The 12239-nt window shown below is 48.8% G+C and overlaps 1 long non-coding RNA gene across 1 annotated transcript in view; it reads left to right on the plus strand.

Annotated features, from left to right (window-relative positions):
- Positions 1–11492, plus strand: part of LOC135055359 (uncharacterized) — a 155002-nt gene extending 143510 nt beyond the window's left edge. Inside the window, exon 5 of the long non-coding RNA XR_010243723.1 lies at positions 11324–11492. This is a non-coding gene — a long non-coding RNA (uncharacterized LOC135055359). The remainder of the gene's footprint in view (positions 1–11323) is intronic.
- Positions 11493–12239: the final 747 nt, after the last annotated feature.

Raw genomic sequence — 12239 nt, forward strand, 5'->3', positions numbered from 1 at the left:
GGTTTTGTGATTCATTTATTTATGTATTTGTCTATTTAGCAGAGCAGATCCTTATGTCCCATTGTTTTGCTGTTTTCACTGTCTTCCTCTGTTTGTCTGTAATAGTCTTTGAAAGTCTTTCTCCTTGTTTTAAATGTCATATCATTGGGAAGCTAGGGATATAGAGGTGTATTTTTTTGCTGTGATTACCCCTTTTTCTCTTGTTTTATACGCTAAAAAGGGTTATCACTGCTAATTTAGCATTAGCAGAGCCGTAACTACACATTTTGGTGTCCTGTGCCAGAAAGATCATTGGCGCCCCCCTCCATACTTTAAACAGAAACAGCGTGCACACAGAATGGGGTGTCGGCGCATTGGGAAGGGGCGTAGCTACTCAATAGTACCCTCAATACAAATTACACTACACCGTATATCCCCTTATTCACATTACACTACACAGTAGTGTCCGTTATTCACATTACACTACACAGTAGTGTCCATTATTCACATTACACTACACAGTAGTGTCCGTTATTCATATTACACTACACAGTAGTATCCGTTATTCAAATTACACCGCACAGTAGTGTCCGTTATTCAAATTACACTACACAGTAGTGTCCGTTATTCATATTACACTACACAGTAGTATCCGTTATTCAAATTACACCGCACAGTAGTGTCCTTTATTCAAATTACACTACACAGTAGTGTCCGTTATTCAAATTACATCGCACAGTAGTAACCCTTATTCACATTACATCTCACAATAGTGTCCCTTATTCATGATATGTCACACAGTAGAGGCCCTAATTCATGTTATGTCACACAGTAGTGCCCCTTATACATGTTACGCCGCACAGTAGTACCTTTATTCACATTATGTTACACGGTAGTGCTCCTTATTCACACATAGTAGTACTATTCTACTAGTACTATTCTACTACTATTCGCCACATAGTAGTACCACTTATTCACGTTAACATCACACAGTAGAGCACCTTATTCACATTTAGCACACAGTAGTAATGCCTCCTATACCCAAAATGCCACACAGTAGTAGTGCCTCTTATGCATATAATGCCTCACAGTAGTTGTGCCCTTTATATACGAATGTCACACAGTATGGGCAGTACGGATGGTGCAATGTTTAGCATTACTGCCTCACAGCACTGAGGTCATGGGTTTGTGTCTCACCATGGCCCTAACTGTGTGGAGTTTGCATATTCTTCCCGTACTTGCATGGGTTTCCTCTGGGTACTCCGGTTTCCTACCACAATCCAAAAATATACTGGTAGGTTAATAGCCCCCCCCCCCCCCCCCCAAAAAAAAAAGATTTTACTTACCGATAAATCTATTTCTCGTAGTCCGTAGTGGATGCTGGGACTCCGTCAGGACCATGGGGATTAGCGACTCCGCAGGAGACAGGGCACAAAAATAAAAGCTTTAGGACTAGGTGGTGTGCACTGGCTCCTCCCCCTATGACCCTCCTCCAAGCCTCAGTTAGGATACTGTGCCCGGACGAGCGTACACAATAAGGAAGGATTTTGAATCCCGGGTAAGACTCATACCAGCCACACCAATCACACCGTACAACTTGTGATCTGAACCCAGTTAACAGTATGACAAACGTAGGAGCCTCTGAACAGACGGCTCACAACAATAACAACCCGATTTTTTTGTAACAATAACTATGTACAAGTATTGCAGACAATCCGCACTTGGGATGGGCGCCCAGCATCCACTACGGACTACGAGAAATATATTTATCGGTAAGTAAAATCTTATTTTCTCTGACGTCCTAGTGGATGCTGGGACTCCGTCAGGACCATGGGGATTATACCAAAGCTCCCAAACGGGCGGGAGAGTGCGGATGACTCTGCAGCACCGAATGAGAGAACTCCAGGTCCTCTTTAGCCAGGGTATCAAATTTGTAGAATTTTACAAACGTGTTCTCCCCCGACCACGTAGCTGCTCGGCAGAGTTGTAATGCCGAGACCCCTCGGGCAGCCGCCCAAGATGAGCCCACCTTCCTTGTGGAATGGGCCTTGATAGATTTAGGCTGTGGCAGGCCTGCCACAGAATGTGCAAGTTGAATTGTGCTACAAATCCAACGAGCAATCTTCTACTTAGAAGCAGGAGCACCCAGCTTGTTGGGTGCATACAGTATAAACAGCGAGTCAGATTTTCTGACTCCAGCCGTCCTTGAAATATATATTTTCAATGCCCTGACAACGTCCAGCAACTTGGAATCCTCCAAATCGCTAGTAGCCGCAGGCACCACAATAGGCTGGTTCAGGTGAAACGCTGAAACCACCTTAGGCAGAAACTGAGGACGCGTCCGCAGTTCTGCCCTGTCCGAATGGAAAATCAGATATGGGCTTTTATACGATAAAGCCGCCAATTCTGACACTCTCCTGGCTGAAGCCAGGGCCAGTAGCATGGTTACTTTCCATGTAAGATATTTCAAATCCACCGATTTGAGTGGCTCAAACCAATGGGATTTGAGAAAATCCAAAACTACATTAAGATCCCACGGAGCCACTGGGGGCACAACCGGGGGCTGTATATGTAGTACTCCTTTTACAAAAGTCTGGACTTCAGGAACTGAAGCCAATTCTTTCTGGAAGAAAATCGACAGGGCCGAAATTTGAACCTTAATGGACCCTAATTTGAGGCCCATAGACAATCCTGTTTGCAGGAAATGTAGGAATCGACCCAGTTGAAATTCCTCCGTCGGGGCCTTCCTGGCCTCACACCACGCAACATATTTTCTCCAAATGCGGTGATAATGTTGTGCAGTCACCTCCTTCCTGGCTTTTACCAGGGTAGGGATGACCTCTTCCGGAATGCCTTTTTCCCTTAGAATTCGGCGTTCAACCGCCATGCCGTCAAACGCAGCCACGGTAAGTCTTGGAATAGACACGGTCCCTGCTGAAGCAGGTCCCGTCTTAGAGGTAGAGGCCACGGATCTTCCGTGAGCATCTCCTGAAGTTCCGGGTACCAAGTTCTTCTTGGCCAATCCGGAGCCACGAGTATCGTTCTTACTCCCCTTTGCCGTATAATTCTCAGTACTTTTGGTATGAGAGGCAGAGGAGGAAACACATACACTGACTGGAACACCCACGGTGTTACCAGAGCGTCCACAGCTATTGCCTGAGGGTCTCTTGACCTGGCGCAATACCTGTCCAGTTTTTTGTTGAGGCGGGACGCCATCATATCCACCTTTGGTTTTTCCCAACGGTTCACAATCATGTGGAAGACTTCTGGATGAAGTCCCCACTCTCCCGGGTGTAGATCGTGTCTGCTGAGGAAGTCCGCTTCCCAGTTGTCCACTCCCGGAATGAACACTGCTGACAGTGCTATCACATGATCTTCCGCCCAGCGAAGAATCCTTGCAGCTTCTGCCATTGCCCTCCTGCTTCTTGTGCCGCCCTGTCTGTTTACGTGGGCGACTGCCGTGATGTTGTCCGACTGGATCAACACCGGCTGACCCTGAAGCAGGGGTTTTGCCAGGCTTAGAGCATTGTAAATCGCTCTTAGCTCCAGTATATTTATGTGAAGAGACATCTCCAGGCTTGACCACACTCCCTGGAAGTTTCTTCCCTGTGTGACCGCTCCCCAGCCTCTCAGACTGGCATCCGTGGTCACCAGGACCCAGTCCTGTATGCCGAATCTGCGGCCCTCTAACAGATGAGCACTCTGCAACCACCACAGAAGAGACACCCTTGTCCGTGGAGACAAAGTTATCCGCTGATGCATCTGCAGATGCGATCCGGACCATTTGTCCAGCAGATCCCACTGAAAAGTTTGTGCGTGGAATCTGCCGAATGGAATCGCTTCGTAAGAAGCCACCATTTTTCCCAGGACTCTTGTGCATTGATGCACAGACACTTTTCCTGGTTTTAGGAGGTTCCTGACAAGTTCGGATAACTCCCTGGCTTTCTCCTCCGGAAGAAACACCTTTTTCTGAACCGTGTCCAGAATCATTCCCAGGAACAGCAGACGTGTCGTCGGGGTCAATTGAGATTTTGGAAAATTCAGAATCCACCCGTGCTGTTGCAGCACTACTTGGGTTAGTGCTACTACGTCCCCCAGCTGTTCTCTGGACCTTGCCCTTATCAGGAGATCGTCCAAGTAAGGGATAATTAATACGCCTTTTCTTCGCAGAAGAAACATCATTTCGGCCATTACCTTGGTAAAGACCCGAGGTGCCGTGGACAATCCAAACGGCAGCGTCTGAAACTGATAATGACAGTTTTGCACCACGAACCTGAGGTACCCTTGATGTGAAGGGCAAATTGGGACATGCAGGTAAGCATCCTTGATGTCCAGGGACACCATAAAGTCCCCTTCTTCCAGATTCGCTATCACTGCTCTGAGTGACTCCATCTTGAACTTGAATTTTTGTATGTACAGGTTCAAAGATTTCAGATTTAGAATAGGTCTTACCGAGCCGTCCGGCTTCGGTACCACAAATAGTGTGGAATAATACCCCTTTCCCTGTTGTAGGAGGGGTACCTTGACTATCACCTGCTGAGAATACAGCTTGTGAATGGCTTCCAATACTGTCGCCCTGTCTGAGGGAGACGTTGGCAGAGCAGACTTTAGGAACCGGCGAGGGGGAGACTTCTCGAATTCCAACCTGTAACCCTGAGATACTACCTGCAGGATCCAGGGGTCCACCTGTGAGTGAGCCCACTGTGCGCTGAAATTCTTGAGTCGACCCCCCACCGCCCCTGAGTCCGCTTGTAAAGCCCCAACGTCATGCTGAGGGCTTTGCAGAAGCCGGGGAGGGCTTCTGCTCCTGGGAGGGAGCTGCTTGGTGCACTCTCTTACCCTTTCCTTTTCCTCGGGGCAGATATGACTGTCCTTTTGCCCGCTTGTTCTTATAGGAACGAAAGAACTGCGGCTGAAAAGACGGTGTCTTTTTCTGTTGGGAGGGGACCTGAGGTAAAAAGGTGGATTTCCCGGCTGTTGCCGTGGCCACCAAATCCGATAGACCGACCCCAAATAATTCCTCCCCTTTATACGGCAATACTTCCATATGCCGTTTGGAATCCGCATCACCTGACCACTGTCGCGTCCATAAACTTCTTCTGGCAGATATGGACATCGCACTTACTCTCGATGCCAGAGTGCAAATATCCCTCTGAGCATCTCGCATATAAAGAAAAGCATCCTTTAATTGCTCTATAGTCAATAAAATACTGTCCCTATCCAGGGTATCAATATTTTCAGTCAGGGAATCCGACCAAACCACCCCAGCACTGCACATCCATGCAGAGGCGATGGCTGGTCGCAGTATAACACCAGTATGAGTGTATATACTTTTCAGGGTAGTTTCCAGCCTCCTATCAGCTGGATCCTTGAGGGCGGCCGTTTCAGGAGACGGTAACGCCACTTGTTTTGATAAGCGTGTGAGTGCCTTTATTCAATTCCTCTGATTCAGGAAAAACTACAGGTAGTTTTTTCAGACCCCAAATAATACCCCTTTTTGTGGTACTTGCAGTATCAGAGATATGCAAAGCCTCCTTCATTGCCGTGATCATATAACGTGTGGCCCTACTGGAAAATACGTTTGTTTCTTCACCGTCGACACTAGATTCGGTGTCCGTGTCTGGGTCTGTGTCGACCGACTGAGGTAAAGGGCGTTTTACAGCCCCTGACGGTGTCTGAGACGCCTGGACAGGTACTAACTGGTTTTCCGGCCGTCTCATGTCGTCAACTGATTTTTGTAACGTGCTGACATTATCACGTAATTCCATAAACAAAGCCATCCATTCCGGTGTCGACTCCCTAGGGGGTGACATCACCATTACCGGCAATTGCTCCGCCTCCACACCAACATCGTCCTCATACATGTCGACACACACGTACCGACACACAGCAGACACACAGGGAATGCTCTTATCGAAGACAGGACCCCACTAGCCCTTTGGGGAGACAGAGAGAGAGTTTGCCAGCACACACCCAAGCGCTATAAATATATAGGAACAACCCTACAGAAGTGTTGTTTCCTTTATAGCAGCTTAATATATCAATATCGCCAAAAAAGTGCCCCCCCTCTCTGTTTTTTTACCCTGTTTGTAGTGCAGTGCAGGGGAGAGTCCTGGGAGCCTTCCTCGCAGCGGAGCTGTGCAGGAAAATGGCGCTGTGTGCTGAGGAGATAGGCCCCGCCCCCTATTTCGGCGGGCTCTTCTCCCGGTGTTTGTGAGACCTGGCAGGGGTTAAATACATCCATATAGCCCCAGGGGCTATATGTGATGTATTTTTAGCCAGAACAAGGTATTATCATTGCTGCCCAGGGCGCCCCCCCCCCAGCGCCCTGCACCCTCAGTGACCGCTGGTGTGAAGTGTGCTGACAACAATGGCGCACAGCTGCAGTGCTGTGCGCTACCTCATGAAGACTGAAAAGTCTTCTGCCGCCGGTTTCTGGACCTCTTCACTTTTCGGCATCTGCAAGGGGGTCGGCGGCGTGGCTCCGGGACCGGACTCCATGGCTGGGCCTGTGTTCGATCCCTCTGGAGCTAATGGTGTCCAGTAGCCTAAGAAGCCAATCCATCCTGCACGCAGGTGAGTTCACTTCTTCTCCCCTAAGTCCCTCGTTGCAGTGAGCCTGTTGCCAGCAGGACTCACTGAAAATAAAAAACCTAATAACTTTTTCTAAGCAGCTCTTTAGGAGAGCCACCTAGATTGCACCCTGCTCGGACGGGCACAAAAACCTAACTGAGGCTTGGAGGAGGGTCATAGGGGGAGGAGCCAGTGCACACCACCTAGTCCTAAAGCTTTTATTTTTGTGCCCTGTCTCCTGCGGAGCCGCTAATCCCCATGGTCCTGACGGAGTCCCAGCATCCACTAGGACGTCAGATAAATATATATTTTTTTACCCTAGCATGAATGTGTGTGCGTATAGTGTACATGTGGTAGGGAATATAGATTGTAAGCTCCGCTGGGGCAGGGACTGATGTGAATGGCAAAATATTCTCTGTAAAGCGCTGCAGAATATGTGTGCGCCATAATATTAATAACTGGTAATAAATAAATAAATAAATAAATAAATAAATAATAGTAGTGCCCTACAACACATTATTCCACCCAGTCATGGAGGTGGATTTGGAGACATTAAAGGTGCTGCTGGCCAGGGTGGGGAAAGTCAGACATGGAGTAACTGAAGATGCTGAGGGTAAGGTCTAAGGGGTGATTGCAGGTTTTTTTTTTCTTTTGCCATGATGTCACAAGGTGAGGTGGTATGGTCAGGTGATGCCAAAGCGCTGGTGGTTGGGGAGGGGGGGGGGGGGGGGGGGCATGCAGGCGTGGAATGACAGGTGCCTGTTCTGCTGAAGCCGCTTGTGTCCTCCTCTGTCCAGCTCACACTCCTCCAGTCCAAGCCATCATCAGTCAGCTGATGCTCAGTCCCCCACACAGCCATTGGTCTCTGCCCCACTACTCCACTGCTGCCATTGGCCAGAGATCTGTCTGGGAGGCGAAGCTCCAGTTTGCATGGAAGGAGCCATATTGTTATGGTGGCTGGTTCCGCCACAGGGCACCCTGCTCTCTGTGTGGCAGTACTGGCTGCACTACCTTAGTCAGGGCTGCCATCAGAAATGATGGGGCCCGGGACTGACACTCACAAGACAGGGCCCCCCACCACACACCTGTCTGCTCTTCCCCCACACACACACCTGTCCGCTCCCCCTCTCCCCCCCCCTTCCCTGCATTCCCCAACTTTACCTTTTGAGCGGGCCGGAGATGGTTGTAGTCAGGATCTGGGTCAGGCAGCTACGGAGTGCATCTGAAGGGCAACCATGGAGGGACAGAAGCAGAGCCGCAACCCCCGCGGCCACATTCTTAATACAGAGCCGGGCGTGAGCCAATCGGAGCTCACGGACGGTCCGTGAGCTCCGATTGGCTCACGGCCGGCTCTGTATTAAGAATATGGCCGCGTCTCCGTCCGTGGCTGCCTGCCAATGCGCAGGCAGGCAGCTGACCTGCGTCCCTGAACCTGACTACAAACACCCGGGCCCCATCTCAGTTCGGGCCTGGGCCTAGAGTACCCACCGTCCCCCCCTTGATGGCGGGCCTGACCTTAGTTATGGCCGTGAACACATTAGGGTTTTAGTAGAGAACTCTGATTTAATTACCATGTAATATTGCTTCCCCACGCTCAGGTATGTGGAATGTAATCTGTTTGTTAAAGTTTTTATAAATCAAAACACCTTCTCAGGATGGTGTTATAAAGATGCCATAAAGGAATAACATTATTGATTGGATAATACACTGACGATAGCCGGAGGATTCCAAGCATATATACTGCTGCCAATCTCCAGCGTGAACTCTGTAGTCTCCAGTTACCATTTAGCCCAGTATGCTCAATTCATATTTACCCCTGGTGGACTTTCTACCCATAACTCACCTGCACAGTTGCAGCCTTCCTAACCTTGCACTGCAGGGGTCTCCGTTGGGAAACTGAATAGACACTGACAGTTTTGTAAAGAGAGAGATTTGGGCTCTGACACATATGCACTAGAGATATAAATTAATATAAGATAAGAAACCTTTTTCCAGTACAGTAGCATAACAAGTAATTACAATTTAGCAGGAGTCATGTTCTTTGGATTGGATGACATAGAGGGTCTAGTTTTAATTGGGACGGTAAATATTTCCATATCAATGCGGAAAACTGTATGTTATTAACTGCTGCAAATGAGAGAAAGATCATACACGGAACCAATAGTGTTTTGCAAACTTACACTTCCACATTCATAAGCCTTGTGAGGGAATATAGTGGTGGGATACGGTCGTTAGGTCGACACAGCTTAGGTTGACCACTGAAGGTCGACATGCATTAGGTCGACATGGTCAATAGGTCAACATGGTCATTAGGTCGACATGTGCTAGGTTGACAGGTCAAAAGGTCAACATGAGTTTTTCAAGAAAAAATTCCTATACTTTATGATCCACGTGAACTACGATTGGAACGGTAACCTATGCAGAGCGCAGCGGTAGCGGAGCGAGGCACCTTGCCCGAAGCATGGCGAGTGAAGCGAACCATGCGAGGGGACATGGTGCACTAATTAGGGTTCCCCGTCACTTTACGAAGAAAACGACACCAAAAAAGTCCAAAAACTCATGTCGACCTTTTCACCTGTCGACCTAGTACATGTCGACCTAATGCCCATGTCGACCTTCAGTGGTCGACCTAATGACTGTTGACCTAAGTTGAGTCGACCCAATGACCCGTACCCATAGTGGTGATGTCATGCAAAATGCATGAGTTACGTATAGACAGAATTTGCAGGTATCACAGTAGAAACATAAATCACTAAACTTGTGTTAATTGTAAATAATAATGTCCATTATTACTAAATGTAATCATAGTAAATCACTAAATGTAATCATAGTAAAATTCTAATACACTCTATATCAACATAAGTACTACACTCCCTCAGTCTGCCTGACCATTGAACATTACAGTGTATAGCAGGGGGAGGCACAGTGGTGCGCCTACCTGCAGTGACACCTGATGCGGGAACATAGTTAGTACGTGCCTGCAAAGGGGCATGCTATCATTGATAGGGCCTGACCTAATTGGTCAAACTCCCATTTTCGTCTCTCTGGTGTCTGTAGCAGCTGGGCTGTACCCAGAGGCCAATGAGTATGCAGTGCCGGCTCCTACACTGCGATAGGAGCCGGGTGCTGCACACAATGTTCCAGTGCAGCATCCGGCTCCTGTCACTGAGGCGGAGTCAGCACTTTGGTATCACCACTCAGCAAGTGAGACCCGGGTGCGGACCAGTGCCGTAACTAGACATTTTAGCGCTGTGTGCAAGAAACGGCATCGGCGCCCCCCTTTATGTAAATTGGAGGCAGCGCGCGGCGTAGGCGCGCGCCAAAAATATAGAGGCGTGGCTTCACGGGGAAGGGGTGTGTACCAATTCATATAACGGTGCACAGTAGTCTCCATTATTAAAATTACGCCGCACAGTAGCACCACTACACCAGGTAGAGCCCCTTTTTCACATTACGGCGGACAGATTCCCCTTTTTACACATTACGGAAGACAGAGTCCCCTTTTTTACATATTACGGCAGAGTCCCCTTTTTACACATTACAGCAAACAGCGTCAGCTTTTTATACATTACGGCAGACAGCGTCAGCTTTTTATACATTACGGCAGACAGCGTCCCCTTTTTACACATTACAGCAGACAGCGTCCCCTTTTTACACATTACGGCAGACAGCGTCCCCTTTTTTACACATTACGGCAGACAGCGTCCCCTTTTTACACATTACGGCAGACAGCGTCCCCCTATTTTACACATTACAGTAGCAGAGTCCACGCATTCCCCCCTGTTTTGCACGAGAGAGAGGGAGAGTGAGTGAGTGAGTAAGTGTGTGTATGTGTGTGTTTTGTCAGTCACCTGGAGGTGGTTGCAGCATCCAGGCGCAGAGCCTCTCCTGGGGTCCGGGACACATGCTGCTACGAGCAGCATGAGAGCGGGTCCGGGAGCAACCTCCGACAGCGCTCCACACCCCGCCAGCAGCAGACAGCCAACAGGAGTCCCGTTCTCCTGCACTCACAGCGGGACTCCTGGCGGCAGCGGGACACGGGGCAGCTGTTAGATGATAGATGCGGCTACAGCCGCGTTCCTGCTCACATCACTTGCAGAGGCGGGAGGCAAGCGGCGGAGCCGGCGCCGGCGCCAGCCCGGGACTGTCACTACTGACAGTAGTACTGGCCGTACGGGTAGGTGTGCTGCCAGGGGGTGCGCCTTGCCCACATTTGCGCTGTGTGCAAGGCCCCCTCGGCACACACCTAGTTACGGCACTGGTGCGGACCACACACCTCGTAGTGACGCTACTGGGTAGGCAATGTGTGACACTCCAGCTGCCTTAGAAATACACATCCCAGCATGCCCTGACACAGTTTTGCTGTTAGAGCTAAAACTACGGCAGGCCATGCTGTGATGAGAGTTCCATCAAAACAGGTTTTATTTAGAAAAGTTTACAAATACATTAATGCTTATTACTAGCCCGTCAAATGACAGAACAACATAACAGTAATGTCAGTGCTGGCAACATGAATTGCTCCTTTGGGTGCCATCTAGTGGCCATGAGCACACAAAACACTTCAATTCCCCTCCAAAGAGATGAGGAGCAGCGTTAGCCTTTTATTATATAGGATTACTTGAGTATCACAATACAGTTCTTTTACACAGGCAACTGGTTAAGGTGTTATTAGGATGCCTATAAAAAGGGACACAAACACTTGTTCTGCTTTGACTGTATTATGCAGAATAATGTCCCTGAATATGCAGCTGCACATCTTTATCTTTTTCAGAATGTGCCAGGAGGAGGAGGTGTACAAGGAGCACCAATAGGAGATCCCAAAGATGCTACATAGACCCAAATATTTTGGGGGAATGATAAATCTGAAAGCATTACCTGATGTTGCGGTGATCCAGATATTAAGGCTAAACAAATAAAATTTATTCAAATTGCATGAACAACTGAATGAGCATCTGAGATACTGTCCCCTCTCAAACAGTTTCTGGGCAGCATAAGCTCCTGGCTAATGCCATCGATCTAATTCAGGGTTGTGGGCATCACCCACCTCCCTTTTACTCACACAGATCCTTGGTGCCCTGAAGCAGAGGTGGATTTAGAAGACCTCATTGGGCCCCAACCAAGATCCCTCAAACAATTCATAGCACTATATTTTCATTCCTGATTTATGCCTCTTATATTATTTGTTGTTTTGCCTCCTTGTATTTTATTGCAGTATATTACTTTTTCCCTTCACTGACCTGAACCATGTCCCCTTACCGCTAATTTCCATTATTACACCACTCAGTTACTGCATTTTTTATCAGTTCTCCCCTCACTGAATGTAGCAGGTCCCCAAACCCAGGAGCAGTTCTACGTGCGGGCAAGCATGGAGGGTGCCTGGGGCACTTTGGCCAGAGAGTGCAGCCGCAGTCACCCACCAAGGACCTGCCCACACCCCAGCTTCAGAAAGCACTGTGTGCTGCATGTGCACCCACTGCAGTTGACTCCATTGAGGGAGACAGTCAGGCAAAAGAGGTACCACTTGACCTCTAGCATCTTTCTCTCTGCTCTCTTGCAGACGCTAGAGGTCAAGTGGGACGTCTAGCATCTGACTGTCTCCGTCAATGGGCTCGGCTGCAGCGGGCACCCTCGCAGCCCACGGTGCCTGCTGCATCTGGGGTGCGAGCAGAAGGCGGGACCCCTGGCAA

Source organism: Pseudophryne corroboree, chromosome 3 (assembly GCF_028390025.1).
Source record: "Pseudophryne corroboree isolate aPseCor3 chromosome 3, aPseCor3.hap2, whole genome shotgun sequence".
NCBI classification, from domain to species: Eukaryota; Metazoa; Chordata; class Amphibia; order Anura; family Myobatrachidae; genus Pseudophryne; species Pseudophryne corroboree.